The sequence below is a fragment of the Balaenoptera acutorostrata genome, chromosome 9 (assembly GCF_949987535.1).
Source record: "Balaenoptera acutorostrata chromosome 9, mBalAcu1.1, whole genome shotgun sequence".
NCBI lineage: Eukaryota > Metazoa > Chordata > Mammalia > Artiodactyla > Balaenopteridae > Balaenoptera > Balaenoptera acutorostrata.
The window spans coordinates 2,220,164-2,240,890 of NC_080072.1; the positions used below are offsets into that span (position 1 = coordinate 2,220,164).

The window sequence follows — 20,727 nt, forward strand, 5'->3', positions numbered from 1 at the left end:
GCCACCTGTGTGTCGGGGGAAGGGAAGCTGCTGTTAGGACACCCTGAGTGTTGGTGTCCTCCTGGGGTGTCCACCCCCCTTGGAGGTGTCGATTGCGCTGTCGCCCCGCCTTGAGTGCATGCGGGGGCGGGAGGCCCCGTGGCGCCGAGCCCCGCCAGCCACCTCGGAGCTGTGGGCTTAGGATACAGGACTGACCTCCCCCATCTGGACTTGCGTGTCTCCTAATCGCGGTTGCTAGCAGGCCTGTGCCTCTTGACCATGGACGTGAGGTTACAAATGCACGAGTCTAGCCGTCGCAAGAGGTGATGGTGGTTAATGCCACTGTCACTCCTGGCACATGCGTCCCCAGGAGCTGGGGAACACAAACCGAAATAAGAAGTCAGGAAAATCGTCTCTGCCTGAGAACCCTCATGGTTTTGCCACCCCCGATCTAGATGCTGCCTGGTGGGTGGCAGCCCTGTCTGGTGGCCACAGTGCCCGAAGCCGGGTGGTAGCAACCAAAGCTGGGGCTGCCAGGCACAGAGCCTCGGGCCATAGGCTGTGTGGTTTCAGAGAAACAAACAGCCCCAGCTTGGCTGTGACCTCTGGAGGCATCCTAATTGTCCATAATCTTCAGTTACGGAAAGACGGAAATGAACTCAGATCAAGCTCTTATCACAGATCTATGACCAGGCCATGCACATCATGTCCCATCCCCATCATGTACCCCTTGCGGGGTATACCGAGCCTCAGTCTCCCACAACTGGCTTCCGACTACCCGTTTCCCTGCAGGCTGGAGCAACCAAAAGAGTGGGGTTCGGTCCCCGAACTCGCTGAGGCCTGCAAGGAGACACTCCCGCTGCAGGAGACGGAGTGGGAGCTGACCTTGCAAGTCGACTGGACACGCGAGATTTAGACACTCGAGACAAAGCGTCTCCGTCGTTTATTATCTGTAGAGAGCATCGGCGGGCTCGCAAAGGCTTGCGTGTCGGCAGCTCTCCCGTCCGGCAGCTTTGCACACGCAGGCATATGCTCCCTGGCTCGGCTGCCTTCCGGGGCCAGGCTGAGGTCAGGCCTCCTTCGGGCCAAGCCCACGCTGGCCTTGGGAGGGGACAGCTGAAGGCCAGGAGGAGGCCACTGGCCTTGGGAGAGCCTCCCGAAGCAGAGGCAGCCCCCTCGAAGGTCACCTGGCTGCTCTCTGTGAGGGGAGTGGGACCCAGGGCTGGCCAACACCAGCAGTGTGTCATTAACCCCTGCCTGCCCGGAGCTCCGAGCTCCTGCCGGGGCCTTCCCTGAGCGTCCTTCACTGGGGCACCCTCCCTGGGCACCAGGGACCCAAGAGTGACCACTGAAAATGGGAGCTGAAGCGTCAGCAGCCTCTGCGCCCCCCCCACCCCTTGGCAGGCCTGGCTTCCAGAGCCCAAGGCCCCCACGCCTTCTGGAGAATTCTTAGTACCGCTCTTGCAGCCTGTAGGAAGTTATGCCCCTGGAGCATTTGGGGCGATCGTCCTGCCTTTGTCTCATTAAATCGGGTTAGTTTGGGGAGCAGGCCTTGCTGGGAGTCGGAGACTGGCATAGACCCCAAGGCCACTGGGGCTTGGCACTGAGGGGTTTGAGGTTGTTCCCCTGGGTCTCCCCATCCCAGAGGCCAAGCCAGCACCCCACCCACCCCAGCCCACCTCCACAGCTTTCCAGCTCAGAGCCCCGGCACCCGCAGAGGCCAGGCTCAGATGCAAGAAAGGGGATTTGTCTTTTGAAGCCTGTAAAGAGTTAAAAAGGCGGGGAGGGGGCCCGGCGGGGGCCTGCTTCAGGTTATCCATTCTGAATGTCAAGGGGACAAGCTGCCAGGGCCAGACCAGCTCCGGGGAGACAACACGACAAGTTACAAAACATCCAGCAGCGTCCACGACTAATTTCTTCCCCTGTTTGTCCTGCCGAGGAGGCCAAGTTAAAAGGCAGCGCTTTGGGGGTTGAAAGGCTCCCCGCAGGGTCTCCACGCAAGGGGACCCCGAGCCTTTGCGGCCTTTGTTGAAGGCCGTTAATAAGCCGGCTCCCGCTGGGCACTTTGAGGGCCGAGGCCGCAACTCCAGCCCCAGCACGGCAACCCTCTGTCTCCTGCGCCTGCCGCCCGAGGGTGTGCCCGGCGCTTCCCAGCCGAGGTGGGAGTGGAATTAGCAGATTGTATCAAGAAATATTTCTAGGGATTTACATTCCGGTGGTCAAGAGTCTTCTCGAGGCTTTTCTCCTGCGTGTCGGGGTGGGAGCCGCCCTGCAGAGTGGGCCAGGGGGCGGGGCAGGCCTTGGGGGTCACGTCCCCATCCCCACAGGGCCTTTAAGAGGTCCCCCGCCACTCTGCTACTTGAGATGTGACAAACAGTGCGGGGTGATGGTTCTCCGGGGCTGGCTGTCGTCCCCACAGCTGCCAGACCGGCCTCCCCAGCCTGGCCAGATGCTGGCCGAACCTCCGAAGGCACCGAGCTCACCCAGACTCAACTGTCTGCCTCTCCGTCTGTCCCCCAGTCCCTTCTGAGGCCCCTCCTCCGGCTAAGGGAGGACCCGAGGTGGGCTTGTCCCGGGTGGCCCCGCACAGGCCCAGCCCTCTGGGGACACCCTCACTGTCAGCCCCAGAGGCCGGACTCCATCCACGTCCCCCGGGAGACATGCACCGAGGGCTCCCCGTCCCCCTTTCCGCAGCTACCTCGCCCCCCGCCCTGGTCTCGCGGCCCGGCCTCTTGCGTGAGTGGCCCCCGCATGCAGGGAGCACACACCGCCTCCCGGGGTCCTGCCGGCACCGAATGTGGGAAGCCCCACGCCCCCTGAGAGCAGGGCTGGGTCCTGAAGCCCCGGCCGGGCGAGTCTGGGCACGGGGCGGGGGGAAGCACAAAGCTGACACGCCTGTACCTCAGCTCACAGGTGACGTGACACCCCATCAGGTTGACGGGTGAAGGCAGGAAAGGAGAGCAGGCAGCTGGGGTGGGGCTGGGCGTGACTCCTCAGCCCATGGGGACAGCCTCTGCATGGAGGTGACAGTTGGGCGGCACCGGGGGAGGCCATCCGTCCCCGGGGGGTGGGGTGTGAGTGTGGACCGTAGGAGCCCTGGTGAGGCTCTGTCACCCCAGGGCCCTGAGAGACGGCTGGAACAGGCTGGGTGGCTGAGTGTGTGTCCTGTGGGTGACGGGGACCTTGCAGGGCTGCGAGCAAGGGGGTGACCACAGGCAGAGCAGCTCTGAGTGCCCTCTTCTGCTGTCCTGCCGGCACGGGTGGGGCCGCTGACCAAACTTGCATCCCTCTGTGGGGCTCCCCGTGCCTGGCCTCCCCGCTGCCCCAGGGTGATGGTGCTGACAGCACTGTCCCCGTTTACTGTTGGGACAAATGAGGGGTCACGGAGTCTCGGGAGCCTCCTGAGGGACACTGGGCATGTGGGCCTCTTGGGGGGATGCAAGAGGTGGGTGAACTTACCCAGACCAGGCCCGATCCTGGCTCCAGCCCTCGAGACCCCCAGCAAGTCCCTCCTTCTCTGAGTCTCGGTGTCCTATCTGTCCTGTGCAATACGCTGCCACCCTCCTTGCTGCATTGGGGGTGGGGAGTGGCATAGGTGAGAGCAGATGGCACTGTTTGTGTGCCTGCCACATCTGGAAGCCCTGTGAAGACAGCCCCAGGCCTGGGCCAGCTCATGCTCCTGTCCCTGGTGTGCCGGTGGTGCCTGGAAGCAGCGACGTGTAGTTAAAAGACGATGCTGAGTTTCAGAGACACAATGTATCAGTTAGATTTGCTGCCAAACAAACTGTCCCCAGGTGGCACGGCCAAGCCCAGTTCCAGAGGGTAAAGAGACACTTCCTCCCCTGGATGAGAACGGCGAGGTCACATGGCAGAGGGGAGTGGACAGGCATGGGAGGGGTGGTGGCAGCCTTCATGACCTGCCACAGGTGTGAAGGAATTCGCTCTTTTCAGCGGGTGGAGCAGAAATTTAAACCCTGCTCTCTCTGTCTGACACCGAGCCCTGCCCTCCATCCATGCCACCCCCCGCCCGCCCCATCACCACCTCCACAGGCAATCCCTGGGCCCTGCCCAGGGGCCCCATCCTTCTGATAGAAAACCACATCTGGACCTGGACGATCCAATAAAGTCACTGGGGAGCCACGGACAAGGAGTCCAGGAAGCAAAGACAGAAAGAAAAACACGCACACATGCAGGCTCAGAAAATATACAGCCCTCTCTGCAGGCTCAGTATCACTTTACGGTGTCACCTTTCGGCACGTAGCCACTTATTCTGTCAGGGCGGAGAGCCCTCCCGCTCCACCAGGTGACGGTCCTAAATCCTTGGGAGCGACAGCCGTCCTCCCGCCTGGATTGGGTTTCTGCAAAAGGGAACGGGGCTGGAAGCCAGGGCCCCCCTCGCGCCCATGTAGGGCTGCCTCTGAGCTGCCGGGCGTGTGTGTGGAAGGCCGGGGACAAGGGCTGGATGTTTCCCTGGGAAGCTGGTGCTGCCCACAGAGTGGGGAAGGTGGAGCTTTGTCCCCCAGGCAGGTCCTCAGCACTGCACCCCCTTCGCGGTCCCTTAAGGAGAAGGGCAGGAGGAGCCTGGGGGGCCCCGTGCCCACGTTCCTACCCTCTTGTCACAACCCCCAGGAGGCGATACTGTGATTTTCCTGGGCTCACAGATGAGGACGTGGGGACTTGCCTGAGGAGAGAAAGGAGTCGGAATGGGGGTGGGGGTCACCAGCCCCCCACACGTAGCAGCGTCTCTAGGATCAAGCTTTTGGCCTCAGCACAGAGCTGGCTTCGTCCTGCCCTGCCGCATGGCAGCTGTGGGACCTTGAACGAGATATTTAAAGGCCCGGGTCTCAGTGTTCTCAGCTAGGAAGTGGGGACACAGTGGTCTCTGTTACAGGGAGCAGGCGACTGACCCAGTGACGGGTCCCAGCTTCTGAGGGCAGCGCCCGGTACAGCCAGAGCTCAGAAACAGGGGGGTCTGTCAGCGCCATCACGCTGGAGTCCGTTGTGTCACCAGGACACCCAGTCTGTTTAGGGACAGTCAGCGAGCCCGACGGTCACGCGTGGGGTTTGCTGAAAACCACAGATGCGTCTGCTAAACACGGGTCTTGAACCGGGGCTCGACCTGTTCCTGCCCCGTTTCAGCCCCGAGAGCATGGGCCCCGCAGGGACTAATCTGTGATGGGGAGATGGGAGCATCGTGCACTTGGCGGGGACCATCCACGGCAGGGACAGTGGCGGCTGCGGAGAGCTCCGCGGCCATCTCCTCCCCCAGACCCACGGCCACGGCCGACTCATGAAATGTCAGCAGCGGGGGCGCAGCGGCAGGGCCGGCACTGGGAGAGGGGCTCCCGGCGTCTGCAAGTTGCTTTGGCTCTTTGGTGGCTTGACTTACAGCACACACGCTGCCACCCAGCTCTCAGGACCAGGAGAGGCCGTTCCACCACCTTTTGCCTCGAAAGAACAGCTTTCACAGCGGAGACGCCCTGCCATTCGTCCCTTTGGGGCCCTGAGCTGCTCTCTGAGTCTCTGAACTAGAGGCCCATGTTTAGCTGTGGCTGAGGGAGCACCTTAGCGAGAGGGTCCCTGGGTTCAAAGGCCTCGCCCCCAGAACCCGAGGCTAGCTTGCCTTTGCCCTTTCCCAGACAGCCCCCCACAAGGCCAGGTGCCCCTCCCCCCCGGCTGCGGGCTCCACGGCTGGATTCCCACGTCCAGCTGAGGGGGATCTGGGGAAGGCGGGGGTTGCTGGCCTCTCTGAAACCGGTCAGCTTGCGCAAACGCTGTCTCCCCTGCCCCGAGTGCCGGTCACCTGCCCAGTTAATCATCCCAGGGCCCTGCAGGTCAAGGAGAGGCGGGAGGCCAACTCCCTGCTTCTCAGATTCTGCTGAACCAACTGAAACCCTAACCTTCGGGCTTCCCCACTAATTTGTGATAAGGCCTCGCCAAGAAAAACAGCAGGCGAAAGACCCCTGATTTCTCCACGAATTCCAGAGCGCTTGGTTCATTCCAGCAGGGAAGGGGCCCCGAGGCGGCCGTGCGTGCAGAGCCATCGCTGTGTGGGTGCACGGCTGGGGACGGCCTCTCGGGAGCAGCTAAGGAGGACCACCTGCCCATTCCGAGGAGATTGCTTCCAGCTGGCGGGGCAGGAGGCCGAGGATGTGTCCCGCGGTGGCTCAGACCGGGCTGCGCTTGCTCACGTGATGTGCGTGCAGATGTGGCCCGCGCGGGCAAGGGTGTGCGTGGAGGTTCGTCCACCCAGGTTCCTGACCTGCGGACCCCAGGGTCCCCGTATGGACCGGGGGGAGCTGCCAATGCCCTGAGAATGGGAGCCAGCGGCGCATCTGGGTGAGGGAGAGAGTCCTCCTGGAGGCCACAGCGGGCCCTCATGGGGCCCAGACACCCCACAAGAGGCGGCCACTGCTCCCTCAGAGCTGGGGAAACTGAGCCCCAGGGCGGAGAAGTGATCGGCTCCCGGTCAGCACTCCCCAGCCCCACCCCGCTGTGGTCCACGTGGCAGGGCGGTGGCCAGGAGCCCAGAGGGGCTCTGGGTGGGACTACGGTGACGAGCCAGTGGACTGGGGCCAGAGAGATGGGCAAGGCCCACTCCCAGCAGGGAGGAACATTATTTGATATTTCTTCCCCAAATCACATTGTTTCTGTGTTGGCCTGAAGAGGAGCTGACTTCAACAGGGAGACGTGGGGATGTCAGGGCACCGGCCTGTCTGCCTTCCCCTGAAATGTGCCCCTCCCTCCATGCAGTGGGCAGCCGCCCCTTGCTGGGCAGAGGGTCACCCCTTCCTTCCCCCTACCCCAGCCCCAGGGCCAGATCTGCCCTTCCAGAGGCTCGGGGAGGGCACCCAGGCTCCTGCCCAGCAGCTCCCAGCAGACGTCCATGCTCCTTAAAGAGAGACAGATCACGTTCACCCTGGGCCCTGGGCTCCCCTAGATCTGCCCCCCTGGGTGGAGGGCTGGCCCTGAGCGTGGAGGTCAGCAGGGGCAGAGGACATTTGAGCCACTTGGTTGGGGGCTCAGGCTCTGCGGTCCTAGCTCCCTATCCGCAGGGGGGTCCTAACAAACCCTGTGTTGTCTTTAAAGCATCCTGGCGGAAAAGCCTGTGCCTGCCTTCTACTCTGTCGGTTTTGTTTCAAATTCTGAAGTCCTGTAACCCTTCCACCCAAGTCAGAGCAAGGCAGCATCATACACCAGACTCCGGAAGGATACCCCCCCCCCCCACCCACCCAGGACAGTGGGGTTCTGGAGCAGTGGAGGCCTCAAAATCTCAGCGTGTGCAGATGTTAGGGAGCGCAAAGGCAGCTTGGGGGACGCGAGGGGCTCTGGGACAGACACCCTGGATTCAAATCCCAGCTGGCCAAGACCTGGGGCGGCTCACAGCCTCTCTGAGGTTCCGTTTCCTTATCTGTGAAATGGAGATAATAAAGGGTAACTATGTGTGGGGCAGGACTCCATAGAAAGCAGACACACTTTGGGATTATCCTGTGTGGGCGGGGTGTTGGGAAGCGTGGGGCCTCCTGCAGGAATCCGGGGCTAATGTCCTTGCAGCAGAGGGTGGGGGGAAGGGGGAGGGTACCAGAGCCCTAGAGAGCAAAGGTCAAGTGAACAGTTTACCTTGAGGAGAGGAGCAGGGACCAAAGATGGGGGGGTGGGGCGGGGGTGGCGGTCACAGCCAGCAGGGAGATCCAGACCCGAACTGGAAGGCCCCGGAAAGGAGCCTGGGATGTACACGCAGAGCCCAGGCTCCAGGACAGAGTGAGCCAGTGGAGAGGGCTGCGTGGTCTAGAAGGGCGAACAGACAGCATCCAGGATTCAAGGACACGTCAATGGGAAACACGCACGGCTGAGCCTGGCCTGTGCTTTGCTCGCTCCGTGATGGGGTGGAGATGCAGGCAGGCGTGCCTTCCTCTGTGGAGCTGCGGGGCGTCGAAGTGGATGCAGAGGGGCACCCCGTGTCCCCCTAGACCCTGCCCGCATCATGCCCTGTCCCCATGCTCGTGTACTCTGGCCTCCTCCTCGTCCCTCCGTCCCTTCCAGCTCGTTCCTGCCCAGGGCCTCTGCACGTGTCCCCCACCCCCACCCCGAGGACTTACGCTGGCCCTGCCCTCCCCCCCACACAGGTATCTCCTCTCCTGTCCCCTCCGCTCCTCACAGCCCTCCCCTGTGCCCCCCAGGGTCCGTTGTCTCCTCTGCCCCAAACAGAAGCACTCTGAGGTCAGGGAGGATCTCTCGTTCCTGCCCATCAGGGTCCAGGCCACTTCCTTCTGGAGGTTCTCAAACCACCCTGAGTGAACCCGTTGGCAGAGCTGGACCTTGGGGAGGACAAGGGCGGGGGACCTAGGTCCAGGCAGAGCCCACTGCGTCCTCGCAGAGGCTGGCCCTGGGGGAGACCTAGATGACCAATCATGTCCCCGAGGGCTCAGGCTGGGGGACGGGTGTCCCAGGCCCCACCAGAGCAAACGGTAGGCTGGCTCCGGGGCTCAGGGCCTTGGCAGCCCCCCGCCCCCTTGCACTTCCCCAGCCCCTCGCCGCACTCCCCCCCCCCACCACCCAGAGGACCAGGATGCTGTTGAACCGCCAGAAACCTAATCTATTATTACACAGAAACTTCTGTGAAGTCAGGGGTTTGAACTCCCCAGAAGTGTTTGCCTGATTTGGGGCCGATAGCGGGTGATAAATGCTGGCGATAAGGTGTTGATTGGTTCTGGGAGCTGCTGTAGACACAGGGGCCGTTGTGCACGCCAGGCTGGCAACTGTGCTCACCAGGACAATAGCCCGTTTATCCCCCGCTCTGCTTGCCGCCCGCCCGCCCATCCCAGACAGGCACAAAGGACGCTCGGGCCAGGGACCCCTGAGCCCAGCTCTCCCCGGGGGCAGACCTCAGGGGCAAGCACTGTCCCGGCCTGGAATCTGCCCCTTGCTCTCCGCCTCCCTGACGCATCCCGGCAGGGGGGCGCCACACTGTGGGTGACAAAGTTCTCTGGCCTCAGTAGCCACACCTGTAAAATGGAATCATGAAGTCCCAACACTGTAGGGCTGCCGGCAATTAGATCAAATACACCAGTCCTTAAGGAGAGACATGCGGGTGTTTATTTGACAAACATGGACACCTGCTCCAGGTAGGAAATTGACACAGATTGATGATACAATGTGGACACAAAATTGACACAAGTCAACATGAATGGATACAAATTTGGTACAAATTGACACATACTGGAGGAGCCGATATTGCAAAGGGGGAACCGTGGACAATCACAAGGTAACAGACGGAAATGTGTTTAGCTCTTCATTATTTATCGTTAAGCGCCTGGGAGGAAAAGGGAAAGTAGGCAGGGCTGGTGCGTGGAAGGGGCCTGTCCCAGACTGAGTCCAGGGGGCATCTCACGGAGAGGGTGACTAGTCCAAAGCCCGGGGAAGGTGAGTTTTGTGGCGTCAAGGTGGAGCTTGCTTTGGAGGGGGCCCCACAGAAGGAGGCCGACGGGGCCGGGGCTCTGGAAGTCGCGTGAAGACAGGGGCGTTCGCTCTGAATGGGGCCCAGCCCAGCCCAGGGTCAGCAGCCGCAGAGCCGAGGATGGGCTGCGGAGGGGCAGGGGCAGAGCTGGAGACCAGGGTGGAGGCTACCGCACCGGGCAGGGGAGCCAGCTGGGCCAGGCGGGCAGGAGGGAAGTGGCAGATTCTGGGGGTTTGGGGAAGGGAACTGTTTCAGTCTCCCGTGGCAGCTGTAACAAATTCTCACAAACTTAGTGGCTTTAATCAACACAAATTAATTATCTCACAGTTCTAGAGGTCAGAAGTCCAAAATGGGTCTCACTGGGCTAACATCAAGGTGCCGGCCGGGCTGTTTGCTTCTTCTAGAGGCTCTAGGGGAGACTCCTACTCCTGGCTTCTTCCAGCCTCTGGAGGCTGCCTGAACTCCTGGGCTTGTGGCCCCTTCCTTACAGCACTCTGACCTGCGCTTCCATTGTTTCCTCCTCTCTCTTTCCCTTCTAAGGAGCACGGGGGGCCACTGTAGGAGCTGGCAGGGGAGCAGTGTGGCTGGCGGGGGCGGTGGGGACAGACCACGCGGGGCCTGGAAAGCCCCAGGAGGGAGGTTGACTTTGTTCCCAGGCAGCAAGTGCTGGCGTCAGGCTTGTATGGCCACAGTTGCTCCCATCCTGCCCCGTCGCAGTGGAGGCAGATTTGGGGGGGAGGGGGGGAGGGGTGCAGCCACGGTGGCTTGAACAGGGAGAGGGAAAAGGGGAAAGGGGGCTGGGGCCAGGCCTAGGAGGCTGCGGACTGGAGCTGGGCCGGATGGGCCAGAGGTTGCCCTGGCAGGATGGGCCACAGGGACCAGAGCCCCAGCCCGGGTGCTCTGTGGCTCTGGGAGCTCAGCTTTGTTAAAGGAAAATGAAAGAGGCCTTATCGCCATATGTTGCAAGCAAACACCTACTTCTGGCCGCCAGCTGAACGCAGCCCCTTGCAGGCCCTGGGCCTGGCGGGGAGGAGGCAAGGCTGGCAGAGTGTCCTCGCTGTTCCCCGCAGGGCAGCGGCCCCACTGCCACCCAGGGGCAGCGGGCAGCTCGCAGCTCCCCGCGGCCTGAGCGGGTTCTGCGGGGCGGCCCCGCCCATGCTGCCCGTTGCCGCATGGAGAGAACGGAACCGGAATGCCGCCGTCCCACAGTCGGAATGCCGAGCCCCTGGGGAATTCAGGCCCTGGTGAGTCTGGCACATTCCAGCTGTGTGTCAGTGGGAGAGTCCCGGGACGGGGAGCCAAGGCCGCAGGCCGCCCACCCGGCACTGGGCGCAGGGCGAGGGCACCAGTGAGGCTTGCCCGGGGGATGTGTGTCTCCCGGCGGGTGGACTTCCTTCCGTGTCCGGCGTCCTCTTCTCGGCTCCAGGCAAGCCCCTCTGGTGTCGCCCTGTGTTCTCAAACAAGACCCCCCTGTGGCCACACGCAGCTTGTCTTCCCCGGGGACCCTGCAGCCCCAGGGCTCGGGGCCTTAGAATCTCCACAGTGCGCAGAGGAGGGGCCGAGACCAGCCCAGGTGAGGAGCAGGCTAGGGCGGGGCTGAGGCCCGACCCGCTCCCATCCAGGCGCCCGGACGCTCCGCTGTCCAGGAGGCCTCCGGTGGCACCGAAGCTTCAGAAGCTGCTAGAAGCTCTTCCCTCAAGCCGCCTTTGTCCATCTCTCAGCCTCGGGTCTTCTGGTTGAAAGGTGGTTTTAAGCGGGACTCATTCGACCAAAGTAGGTCGCTGGGCCGCTGCAGCAGCTTCTCATGGGTGTTATCCTTAGGACAGCAAGTCCGCCGGACCTGTGGGCGCCGGAGCTGGGAGGTCAGCCACCAGCCCCATCCTCGGCCACCCTGGCAGCCCTGGGTGTGTGCGTGCATGTGTACGTGTGTGACGTGTGTTGGGTGTGGAGGTGAGCAGGTGCCCTCTTTCTCTCCGCCCGCGCTAGTGCCTGAGGCACCGTCCCCAGCACAGCCCGTCTCTAGAGCTTTCTCCCTAGGAAGAGAAGGAAGGGCGACAGCAGCGACACCAAGAGGAGGCCAGGGTGGGGGTGACTGGGGACACCATCCCTGAGGTTGGCACACATTGGGATCCGGCCCTTGAGGGTTCTGAAATCAGGGAGAGCCGGGAGCGCCTGAGACAAGGCCCCGTCGGATGTGCTCACTGCACAGAGGTTTGGCGAGCGCCTGCAGTGTGCCAGGCGCCGTTCTAGAAGCCGGGCTGCAGCCGTGAGTGGGCAGCCCGGACAGGGCCCTCGGCCCTCTCTGCTCCCGGGAGGGGTGGCCGGCTGACGCGCTGGCTGCGCTGCCGGGTCACCCTGGCGTCCAGACTCCACGGTCAGCACTGCTCCATTCGACCGGTGGGCACACCGCGCCCCCGTGAAGCTCCTCGTGCCCAGAGGCACGGCCCCCGACCCTGGCTCCCTCCTTCCCAGGTGCTGGGGCCACAGGGCCCGATCTCCCGATGGCTGCCCTGGCCGGGCAGAAGACCCGGGCTTCTCTTCCGCCTTTGCCTTTGCCGGACCGCCATTCAGACCTTTCCTGGCACCTTCCCGCCCCGTGCCAAGGCCCAGAGGGGCTGCGGGCGACACACACTACAGCTGTGAGCGAGCAAAGGGGCCTGAGGCACCGGTTGCTTCCGACGGGACCCGAGGGGCGTCTGACCTTTCCGGCCACGGGGCAGCAGTTGCGTGAGCACAAACAATCAGCCCAGTGTGCAAGGCACAAGCGGCCTTTTCTTCCTCCCCAGGCCAGCGCACACAGCTCCCAGCCTGGCTTCCCTTGAACAAACATATTTATTGTGGCCGCCACCAAGGGCCTCGCCTCACAGCCGGAGCCTGGGGGCCTCTGTCCCACCCACCAGGGCCCAGGGAGGGGACCCCTGCCCTGACAGTCTCCCCCCAGACCCCCTTGCCCTGCAGGCCCCAGCCCCGCCGGGCCCGAGGCAGGGTCATTCCAGTCCCCGCCTGGAGACGGCCGCTGGCGCTCCCGCTGGGGGCCCGTGACCACCCACAGGCGGCAAGCCAGCCCCGAGCCCCAGGCACGTGGACAGGGGGCCACACCTGAGCCCGCCCTCCCCTCCCAGGCCTCAGCTGTCTCTTCAGTGAGACAGGTAGCATCACCCAGCCTTGCCTGTTTCTAGAACCACCCAGCACAGCCCTGCCCAGCAGTCAGGGGCTGGGGAGCGCCCCCCCTACCCCAGCCCACCCCATTAGCTGAAGTCCTTCTCCCTGGCCAAACCCCGTTTAGTCCTCAGGCCTCAAGCGCCACTTCCCCTGAGAATACTCCGTGGACCGCCCACGTTCTGAATCAGGACCCCCCCGTGGTTCTCCTCCCAGCCCTGGCCTCGCCTTGTAGAGCTTCTGGTCTCTGATCGCACGTGCCAGGGAGCTTATCTCCTCTTGAGAGCGGGGAGAGTGGGTCCCTGGCAGGGGAGGCCACCGCTCTGGCCCCGGGGGCTACAGATGTGTGCATGAGAGGCTGCGTGATACATGTTAGAAGAACGAATGAAAGAACAAACCAGTCAATGAAAAACCGCGCAGGTGGGCGGCAAGAGAGAGCCGGTGAGTCTCCTTGGTCAGGCCGGAGCCCGGGCTGCACCGTGGGGCAGGGCCGCCAAAGAGGGCCCAGCAGTCCCGTCTGGCCACGCGGACTTTGCTCCAGGCAGTGGGCGGCATGGAGGGCGGGCGGTGGGGGCGATGGGTCCAACGAGTGAGCTTTCCCAGCCCCGCCAGCCACTGCAAACTCAGAAGAGGGCGGGCCTGGCATCCAAAGCCGCTTAGCTGAGGCGAGGGGAGAAGGGGCTGGGGTGGGGGAATAGGGAGGGAGGGGGTCGGAGGCAGGCTTGGTGGTGAGTGCATCGGGAGAGTGGGGCTATCAAGGCCAACGTTAGGCCGCTTGCTCGGGGGGACAGCAGTGACACCCCAATCCAAGAAGCCCAGGAAAAGAGCAGGCCTCAGGGTGGGGGCTTCCTGAGGAGTCCAGCCAAGTCCCCGGCCTGCTCAGTAAAGTGTAGGAAGCTGGCAATTCTGGGCGTTACTGTCTGGACGGGGGCGAGAATAGCACGGGATCCCGAGCTCCATTTCTCCGCACGAACTGTGTGTTGCTGGACAAGCCACTGGCCTCCGTTTCCCCTCCTGTGAAACAGACGCTATGCGCCCTGCTGGGGCCTGCTCACGTGACCCCGTGTGAATGGAGCTGTGCTCCCAGCTCCAGGAGGGGCCATGGGCAGAGCTGTGGCTTCCCCGGCCCTGCGCTGGGGCCACCGAAAAGTGAAGTCCCCATGGCTGCCTCTGGGGTGGCAGTGCGTGCCAGTGTGTGGCCCTGGCCGGGGGCGCCTGGCTTACACAGGACTCCCCAGTAAAGGTGTTCGATCTGACAGCTGTGTTGCCAAGGACACAGGAGGCCCTGCGGGTGAAAACAGGAAGAGGGTGCAAAATTGACCTCCTTAAGGTGGTCACTTCCAGAGAAGCCACTGGGAGACGGCCTGGCCCCCGGGGAGCAGAGGACACCGGGAGCCAAGGGTGGGGACAGGCTTACACAGGTGGGAGGGAACCACCCCTCCTTCACTCCTCACCCACCCCTGACCCTCAGCCCCGTGGGCCAGGGACACTCAGCACCACACCTCCCGGGGGTCCTCCTCCTTCTAAAGGCCATGTGCCTTCACACCCACCCCTCCAAGTCCTACCAAGGCCTGGCCCGCCCTCCCCGCCCTCCTTGCGATTTTCCATCAAGCATGTGCGTGTGAGCATGTCCGGCACCTCCGAGAGCTGCACTATGGGTCGGCTGGAGCGGCCGTAACAAAGGCCCGCAGCCCGGGCGGCTTAAACAACAGATATTCATTGTCTCCAGTCCTGGAGGCTGGAATCCGAGGTCCAGGTGTGGGCAGGGCTGGGTCCTCCTGAGGCCTCTCTCCTCGGAGTGTAGACCTCTCTCCTCAGAGTGTAGACGGCTGTCTTCTCGCTGTGTCCTCACACGGTCGTCCCTCTGTGTGTGTCTGTGTCCTGACCTCCTTTTCTTTTTTTTTTTTTAATTTATTTATTAATTAATTAATTTATTTTTGGCTGTGTTGGGTCTTCGTTTCTGTGCGAGGGCTTTCTCCAGCTGTGGCGAGCGGGGGCCACTCTTCATCGCGGTGCGCGGGCCTCTCACTGTTGCGACCTCTCTTGTCGCGGAACACAGGCTCCAGACGCACAGGCTCAGTAGTTGTGGCTCACGGGCCTAGTTGCTCCGTGGCATGTGGGATCTTCCCAGACCAGGGCTTGAACCCGTGTCCCCTGCATTGGCAGGCAGGTTCTCAACCACTGCGCCACCAGAGAAGCCCCTGACCTCTTCTTAAAAGGCCCCCAGTCCTATGGGCTTAGGACCCACCCCAGTGACCTCATTTTACCTTCATCACCTCCTTAAAGACCCCATCTCCAAACACAGCCGCATCTGAGGCTGGATCTGGTAGACAGGATGAGCTCACTCATTTCTTCAGTGTCTGGAAGGGGGACAGAGGCAAGGAGGTGGGCCCTTGAGTTTCGACATCCCTGGGCATCTGGGGCCTGGAGAGCCCAGATCCAGGGCCTGTGAGTTTGAGGAGCCGCCATACTCGGAGAGCAGGGGCCATGGTGGGTTCCAGGGTGGGGGGCACTGGGCGCCGGTTGTCCAGGAAGGAAGCCACTGGCTTGAAGTCTTCACCATGGCGGACTTGCTCAGGGTCACCCCCGGTCCCCCAGCTGCACAGCCCGCAAACCGCACCCCAGCCCCTTCCAGGTGGCCTTTTGTCATCTCCTGCGGGGACAAACCCAGCTGGGCAGGGGCTGCGACTGACACGGGTGTGGCCAGAGCAGAGGGCAGCCTCCTGCTGTTCGTGTCTCTGCCACCTGTATGTGGCCGCCCTGGTGGGCTCCAGGGGCCAGTACTGGGTGCTGTGTGCAGGCACCGGGCTGGGTGGGGCTGTAGGACGGGAACTGGGTCAACACAAGATGCTTGAGGCTCAGGGACCCCCCAGTACGGGTGGGGAGCTGGGCTTGGGCCAGGTCGGCCTCAGGTCACTTCTGTGTGGTGCTGGCCGAAGGTGAGGAGGAAACACCGTCCTTCCTGCCCTTCCTCGGGGGTGTTGAGTGCCCCAGGCCAGATCGCCACACCCTGGGACCCCCGACACCCAAGGAGGAGGAGCTGGGGGTCTGACATCCCATCAGTGGGGTCCAGAAAGGCTCCTGGCAGGAGGGTGTTTGGGCCAGGGCTTTTGAATTAGGCAGGACTCCCTGGGGGCCGGGGGGCCAGGAAGGGCAAGTCCAGAGCGGGGAGCAGGGGAGCCAAGGGTGGATCTGGCCACTCGGGTTCCCCGGGCGGGGGCGGAGGGCCGTGAGTGCGGTGAGGCATGAAGCGGGTGGTTGGTCACCTCTGCTGGTCAGTGTGCAGCCGGAGGTGGGAAAGAGGCCGGCAGTCCCTGCTCTCCTGGGCGTGTCGACCTCTCAGTGGGGGCGGCAGGGAGGCCCCCGGGGGGCCTGCTGGATGCCTGAGCCCTGGAAGGAGTTAACTCCCGGCCTCGTGGGCTGGCAAACTCTGACTCACAGGGCTGTAAAAGTCTTGTGTTTTAAAAAATCAGTATATTGGCTTAATTTTATAGATTTCAGAAGTGCTACTTGAAAATAAAAATCTCCTAATTATATTTATGATCCCAACGTGAATCCATTTGACTCCGATCGTGGCGAAGAACCTTTGTGTAAAATGCCGGGAAGTAAGCCCCGTCCTGACGCGTCCCTCACGGCCGTAAAGCGCAGCTGGTGGGTCCGAGGCGGGTGGGAAGGCGCTGTGGCTCTGCGTCCACCTCATGGCTGGAGGGTGGGAGGCCGGGCCTCAGGGAGCCCAGGGGTGTCGGAGGTGGTGGTGCGTCTGAGCCCTGTCGCAGGGCTCACGAGGGGGTCCCGTTGTCGCCGCTGTAACACTCGGGAGCCAGTCGGGGGGCTGCATGGAGGGCGGGCAAGGGGGTTGGCAAACCCCCAGCCCAGAGGAGGGAGCTTCTGGGGCACAGAAAGGACGCTGTACCCTCTTGGGGGTCAGGGGAAGACTACACCACACTCCAATGGCAGGGTAGAGTGTCCCAGCCTGACCTTGACTCGGACACTGGGAAACTACCTGGAAATGGAGGTGAGCAAGGAAAGCTTCCAACAGCGAGGAAGGAAGAGAGACCTAAAGAACGGGGCGGGCAGGAGTGGGACCGCACCCAGCAAAGGCTGGGGCCTGGGGGCTGGGGTGCGGGCCCTCCCAGCAGGCTCCCTGGCCGAGGGGGTGGGCAGCGCATTGTCATGCAGAGGCCACAGTGACCTGAGGCGGTGATGCTTGTACTGGCGTGACAGAGAGGCACCAAGTCCTCCCCTTCCAGGCTAAGGACCAGGGTGAGAAAACAAAGACAGCAGGGCCACCAGCACCCAGAGAGTCTGCCCAGGTGTTCCCTGGGCCTCTGCTCCCCCCGCCCCCCAGGGGGCAGAGACCCCAGCCAGAGCTGTGCGATGGGCCTGAAGCCCAGTGTCCTTGGAGGCCAGAGGAGGCTGACCTCTGCCCGCCCCATCCCCGCGGGGACCCTGGGTCACTGGGAGGACATGGGGCTTGGCCTGGAAAGGGCTTGTGTGGCCTCCAGGTGTGGGGATCGTCTGATTTTCCCTGGGGCCCCCAACCAGGCCAGGCTGTCCTCTCAGCAGACCACGTGCTGGGCGCCAACCACACGGACTCTGGGGGGATGGTCCTCCCCTGGCCCCGGCCTCTGCACGCGGCCTTCCTTCCGCAGGAATTCAGAGCAGGCTGCCGAGTGGGCTGTAACTGGATGCCGGGCCGGGCTGCCCCTGTTGTTGCAGGTGCAGTGTGGGTGCCCGCGGCCGGGGAGGGCCAGGGGGGCACTGGCTGTCACTCAACAGCCGGGGAGGATGGGGTCCCCTGGTAGGAGCAGAGGCGGGGGCCAGGGAAGACAATCCGAGCCCTGCAGCCCAAGTGCGACCTTCAGCAAGGACTCCCCTGTGGTCTCCATCTCCCTGGGATGACACTGGCCCAGTCTCCTGGGGTGACCGTGAGGAGAGATGACAGGCTGGAGTCCCCAGTGTTCAGGGACAGGCCCTATGTGGGCAGGACCCCACCCCGCCAGGCTGGATGGGCTGACCCAGCGCCCACGGTGTGAGGCGCTGCGAGCCCATCCCACGGACGTACCAGCCGAGGCTCCGGAAGGTGGGTGGCAAGTCCAAGGTCACCCAGGGTTGCATGGTGACACAAGGATTTAAACCCAGGAGTTCTGGCTCCCCAAAGGGGGTAACTTCCACCCTCTCACTGGTCCTCGGCTATTTGGATTTCAAGGCCCCGTCAAATATCCATTATCCACCCCACACCCCCCAAAAGAAATGAGGTGACATAAAATGGCTAACTTTTTAATTGTGTGGGAAAAGGACATTTTAAAACACGACTTTGCTGTAATTAGATACCACCGTTGGAGTCTAGAAAGTCTGAGGACATCATCTCCGACCAGAGAACGGAGTCCTGGGTGTTCTGGCAGGATTTCGGTCCCCGAGGCCATCTGCCAGCCCAGCCCCCTGTGCCCCTAGAAAGCAGCAAGTGCCAGGAAGGTTCAGGGAGCGTAGGCTCTGAGAACCTCCATCAGCACTGTTTCCTCGCTCGGTTAATATTGGCCCAGTTGACCGTGTCCAGGGGGATGGGAGCAGGAGGACAGGGCTGTCGGGAGCCCTCCTGCGGAACGTGACGTGGAGGAGGGTCCTGAGGGAGGTCAGCCTCTGTGGGCCAGGACCAGAGGCCTCCCTGAGGTGGGATCTGGCCACTGAGCCTAACGGGCAGGCCGTGCAAAGCCACCCGGGCGTCCAGGACCCGCCGCCCTGTGCCCACCTCCGCCTCGGCCCTAAGGAGCTGGGAGGGAGGCCAGGAGCGGTGCCCCACAGGGCTGGCGGGGCTCTGGTTTGCTTTCAAACCATGAGAAGCCCCAGGACTTGTTTCTCTCTCCTTCTGTGAGATAGGCCCCCTCTCTGGGCGGGGGGGGGGGGCACCTGGGAGAGCCCCCAAGGATGGCCGGAGCAAGGTGGGAGTACCGGAGGGCGCGTGCAGCTGCCCGTCCATCTGGACGGGGACGGGGGAGCTTTAACAGATCCAGTGCAGTTGCCTTTTTATTGTGTGTGTTTTGACAGCTACCATCTACCTAGAGTCACTTATTCTGGTTTCAGATACACTTAGATAAGGAAACAGTCTATTTAAAGGAGGCATATTAGGTAAACAATGGTACAGGTGTTCAAAGATACAGCATGAGGGACAGATGTGGTGAGGGACCCCAGTGTGTCCCCACCCAGGGGACAGCACACACTGGCTTTGAAGGCCTCCCCAGCAGGCCCTGAACCTGGGTGGGCGGCCCCTGGGGGCTGGACGCCAGACGGCGGATGCCATGTTAGTCTCCTATGTCTGCTGTGACAAATGTCCAAAATGTGGTGGCTTGAAACAATGCGAATTTGTCATCTTATAGTCCTGGAGATCTGAAGATCCTCACTGGGCAAGGCGTGGGCAGGCTGGGTTCCTTTCTGGAGGCTCTGGGAGAATCCACTCGCGGCCTTTTCCAGTTTCCAGAGACACCCGCATTCCTGGGCTCCTGGCCCCATCCCCCATCTTCACAGGCAGCCGGGCCATCGGGGTCCTCCTTGTGTCCCATCTCTCTGACATTCTGCACAGCGTCGCATCTCCTCCTCTGCCTCTGCCTCTCTGACCTCTTTCCCTATAAGGACGCTTGTGATCGTATTTCCACTGGGATAATCCCGGATGTCGCATGTCAAGGTCACCTGCTTAGCAATCTTCATTCCATCTGCAACTTTTGTTCCCCTTTGCTGGGTTACCAAATACATTCCTGGATCCTAGGGACCAGGACGTGGTCACCTTTGGGGGCCATTATTCTCCCCACAGTGCCCTGGGTGGGGCACGGTCCCTTGTGTCTCCCTGCACCCCTCACAAGCCAGCTCTGGCTGCACTGCCTTAGATGGGAATTGAAGGGGTCCCTCAGGCGGCTGCAGACCAGGGCATGGGAGGGTGGGTCTCAGAGGCAGGGTAGGTCCCTGTGAGCTTTGGGGAGATGCCGGTGGCCCTCCCCCTGCCAGGTCCTGGCCTTCCCAGCTTGCCCTCCTCCAGACCCAGACGTGACCAGCCTCGGGGTCTCTGTCCTCCTCCCTTTAGCCCCCTGTTTCTGCTGGAGCATTCCAGAACGTCCCCCCACCACTAGCCTGTCACTGTGAATGGAGACAGCAGGCTGTAGAATGTGCTAGTCTTGTGGAAGGCACTGTGGGCACATGGATAGCTGGGGCCGGGGGCCTCTTCTGGGACCCTCGACCTTCCCAAGAGGGCCCATCCCTTCTCCCAGCTGAGCCCCTCTCTGGCTCCTCAGGCGGGCCAGGGCGGTTGCTGCCCAGAGGAACCCACAGCGGCCCCCAGGAGCCCCCGTCCTACCCCAGCCCAGGGCCGCTGCTCCTGGCCATTGTATAACCTTCCAGAACTCGGGGCTCTAGAGTTTGTCAGTCAGCGTTGACTGCTACAGGACCTTCTGCTGGGCACTGTGACATCGTTAGATTTTTCCACATTAAAAGGTAAAAAAAGAAGAGAAATACGTTCTGAAAACAAAACAGGTTTTCCCACCGTGGCCTGCTCTCAAGGCCAGCAGAGGTTTTGCACAGAATGGCTGTCCTCTCCTGCGCACCCAGCAGTGGGTGGCTTGGACCCCAGGCCGTGCTGGCAGGAATCAGCCCCCGCAAGCTGGGCAGAAGGGTCCAGGGTAGGGGCTGCCTGGTTCCCAGAGCTCAGACACTGTGGGAGGTGACCACTGGCCTTGGGCTCTGACAGGCCCAGCCGAGGAGCTGAGTCCGGAGTGCCCGTTTACAGGCGCTCCTGGGGCGCACGGCCATCTGGCCACTGCACCCCCGTGCTGCAGCGGGGCCCTCTCTCCCGCGGGTCCTCTGCCTGCCCAGCTGCACCGCCGCACATGAAGGATTTGTTTGAATGCTGGTCCAGGACGCCCCGGCCCCCCGCTACCCTTTCTTGGGGGCAGTTTGCACTTTGCAGCTGAATCAATCAGAGGCTGAAATGCCATGGCGGGGGGTGTTTACTGATTTGGCTTTTCTGGGGTTGAGGACGCTCCATGTTTGTCCAGGCTCTGTCCTGCCTGGTTCTCCAGGAGCTTTGCAAACAAGGGCCCCGGGAGGGAAGGAGGCCTCCCCTCCCCCGAGCGCGCCGCATTCCGAGG

At 62.5% G+C, this 20,727-nt stretch overlaps 1 protein-coding gene across 1 annotated transcript in view; it reads left to right on the forward strand.

Moving 5' to 3' along the window:
- The window catches only part of KCNQ1 (potassium voltage-gated channel subfamily Q member 1), a 347,883-nt gene that overhangs the window by 222,632 nt on the left and 104,524 nt on the right, over positions 1–20,727 (forward strand). The window lies entirely within an intron of this gene.